This window comes from Malania oleifera, chromosome 4 (genome assembly GCF_029873635.1).
Source record: "Malania oleifera isolate guangnan ecotype guangnan chromosome 4, ASM2987363v1, whole genome shotgun sequence".
Lineage (NCBI taxonomy): Eukaryota > Viridiplantae > Streptophyta > Magnoliopsida > Santalales > Ximeniaceae > Malania > Malania oleifera.
Window position 1 is genome coordinate 108845295 of NC_080420.1, and position 4004 is coordinate 108849298.

Consider the following 4004-nt stretch of genomic DNA (forward strand, 5'->3'; position numbering starts at 1 on the left):
CTTTTCTTTTTCTATTCCCTAATTATGCTATAAAAACCTTGAGCTCTCGAAGCTCGATTTTGAGGAAATCCAAAAAAAAGATAAATTCATATTCGGGTGAGATACATCTCAGTAAGGGAAGAAACAATATATTAAACTCAGCGTATGACCATCATGAGATTATACATATCATTTTATAATATTTGTAAAATCATTAACTTAATACTGAAAGTCATTTTCTGAACCTAACAATCACATGCAAAGGTTTACCCACGAGATTACCCAAGGATAGGGGTGATTACCCGCCCATACAAGTAGCACTCCTTTGCTCTGGTACTGAGGTAACCCAAAGGTCACTATTGAAGCATACCAGAACACTCACCTTACTTAGTAAGCCCTCAAGTGTTAACTTAATCTCGTACTCACGCATTCAACAACAGTTTACTGGCAAAGGCCCTAAGGATAGGGAATTCTACCCGCCTATACAAGTAGGTTCCCTCTACCCTAGTGCGTTATGCAGCTACTGTTACATCTGAAGCTACTAGTGTACTCGCCTTACTCAGCAAACCCTCAGGCGAAGAGTATGCCTCGCCCAAACGTAACATGTTTTACATACATAGATACTTCTAATATCATAATGCATCATTATTTCCATCGTTATTCAATCATACACATATATTCATATTCATAGCTTAACATTGCATTGCATTTCACTTTAAGTGACTCTTTCCCATTTGTATCATTCACATTTCATAGTTCATTTCATTGCATTGTCATTCCTTGTCATTTCATTTCATAACATTTTCATTTCATTCATTTGTACTACAGCCGCTCTTTAGCCATCATCAGTTAATCCACATAGAAATGTGCTAGAATATGCTATAGTTAGTCCACATAGAAATGCGCTAGAATTTGCTAACCCGGCTTTCAACTGTCGTACCTTTACATGGTTGCATTTTACATACACGGCAACTATAAAGACCCGAAAATTTAAAAAAATTAAAATAATTTGAAAAAAATATATAAATAAAATAACAAATAAATAAATAAGAGGAATGACGTGGGAAAAAGAAGAAAAAAAATTAAAAATAAAGAAATTAAATTAAATTAAGATAAATTAAATAATTAAATAATTAGTTATTAAATTAAATATTTTTACATTGAAATTAAAAAAAAAAAAACTAATTTGAATGATATATATATAAGTAAGTTATTATAATATATAAAGTATCTGACAAAAGATAAAAGAAGAAAGAAGAAAGAAGAAGAAGAAAGAAGAAAGAAGAAGAAGAAAGAAGGAGAAAGAAGAAGCAGGAAGAAAATGTCAGAGCAGGTGCAACCCCCCTCCCCTTGAATATTTTTCCTGCATGTCAGCCACTCCATCTTCGTCTCTCTCCTTCTCTCAATTACTCGGCGAGTTTGCGACAGATCGGGAAACGGAAGGTGTCGTTGGATTCTTGGTTCCACTGCCGACATTTCTACTGGAGCAGATTTTTCATGCGAACGGCTTTGGTACTGCTCCTGGGAAAAAGTAAATTTTCTCCATTTTCTCAATTTCGCCGTTAATATGTGGTTAAATCGACGAACGGACACAACCATGGGGTCCTAGTCGTTGTTATCATCATTTTGATGTAGGTAATTTTCCAATTGGGGTTTTCTAGGCCCTACTCCAAAGCGAGAGTGGGATTTGAGAATTTGGCTAAATTTAAGGAGATAATTATTTATTGGGTATTTAAAGGCCTAGGAAGTATTAAATTAATATTTTATTCAGGAATAATTTTTTGGAACTAGGAATTTAATTTTAGGATCCGGGTAAGCGCCGCAGGAATTTTTCGAAGTCCCTATTGGCGTAGTTCAAGAAACCAGGTAAAGGAAAAAATATATATTAAATCAAAATTTTTATGAATTTAATGAAAAAATAAATTGTGTTATATGTATGTGCATATGTTTCATTGTGGGTAAAACGCCAACTGTTTAAATTATATTTTTTCGAGTTTAAGGCTGTTTATTAGATATGTATGTGTGAAAATGAACTGATGAAAGTGAAAAAATATTTTTAGAATATTTATGTAAGAAATGAAAGGTATTTTCAATATATAAATGTTAAATGTTGGTTGGCTTATTTTACAGGCAATGTATGAATTTTACTGTTCAATTGCGTGGCATGAGAATCTGTGCAAATATATGTTAAATGTATGAGATGCAAGCTAAGTAAGTAAAACAATGAGAATAAAATATGATATGGACAATGTTGCCTGTGTATGTTAAATGCAACCATGTAAATGTAAGACAGCTGAAAGACAGCCATGTTAGCAGATCTAGCACACTTCTGTGTAGACTAATTGATGACAACTAAAAGGAGCTGTGTTAACAAATCTAGCATTTCTACATAGACTAACTGATGATGGCTAAAGACCAGCTGTAGTACGAAGTAATGAAATGAAATGTTATGCAATGAAATGACGATGAAATGACGATGAAATGAAATGACAAAGGTAAATGATGTAAATGGGAAAGAGTCACTTAAAGTGAAATGAAATGCAAAGTTAAGTTATGAACAAGAATGAATGTGCATAAATGTATAATGACAGAAAAGAATGATGTATTATGATATTAGAAGTATGTATGTACGTAGAACATGTTACGATTGGGCGAGGCATACCTTTCGCCTGAGGGCTTGCTGAGTAAGGCGAGTGCACTAGTAGCTACAGATATGGTAATAGCCGCATAACGTACTAGGGTAGAGGGAACCTACTTGTATGGGCAGATAGATTTCCCTATCCTTAGGGCCTTTGCCGGTAAGCTATTGTTGAACAGTGTGAGTACGAGATTAATTTATCACTTGAGGGTTTACTGAGTAAGGTGAGTGCCCTAGTATGCTTTAGCTGCGACCTTTGGGTTGTCAAAAATATCAGAGCAGAGGGGTGCTACTTGTATGGGTGGGTAGTCACCCCTATCCCCGGGTAATCTCGTGGGTTAAACATTTGCATGTGTTTGATTAGGATCAGGGAATGATTTCAGAAATTATGTTAAGGATTTTCAAATATTAAATATTATGTTATATATAAACTCATGTTGGTCACACACTGTTTTAACATATGGTTTCTTCCCTTATTGAGATGTGTCTAACCCGAATATGAATTTATCTTTTTTTTAGGATTTCTTCGAGATCGAGCTTAGAGAGCTCGAGGTTTTTATAGCATTATTAGGAGATATAAAAAAAAGGGTATAAACATTTTAATGATGTTTTTGTAGAAAGTAAATAATTAAGTTTTATGTCATTATGTTTTAAGGCTATTGAGTAAGGAATGATTGTGAAATTATTGAATTGTTTTGGGAGTTATGTAGATTTATGGAAATACAAGTGATGAATGATTTAATATGGATTATAGTTAGAATTAGTAAACTCTGGTGTTATGTTATATGGAGATTATGATCATACCGTCGTAATCATTTATCAGTTCCAGCCATCTCCTCTGCCTCATGTTTAACTCTTTCTGCGTAAAAAAGTATTTTAAACTCTTATGGTCAGTGAAAATCTCACACCTACCCCCATAAAGATAGTGTCTCCAAATCTTCAACACATAGACAACTGCTGCTAACTCCAAATCATGGGTAGGGTAGTTCATCTCATATTCTTTCAACTGTCGTGAGGCAAGGCATAGGCTATCACTCTCCCCCGCTGCATCAACATGCATCCGAGCCTTTTATGGGACGCATCACTATAAATTACAAATCCCTCTTCTCCTGAAGGAATCGTCAACACGGGCGCAATGATGAGTCGCTGCTTAAACTCTTGGAAGCTCTGTTCACATTCGTCAGACCACTCGAACTTCACTACCTTCCTGGTCAATCTGGTTAATGGGTCTGACAATTTAGAGAAACTCTCAAAAAACTTGTGGTAGTACCCAGCCAATCCCAAGAAACTCCTAATCTCGTGCACATTCTTCGGTCGTACCCTATCTACTACCACCTTAATCTTACTCAGATCAACAAAAATACCACCCTTGGATATAACGTGTCCA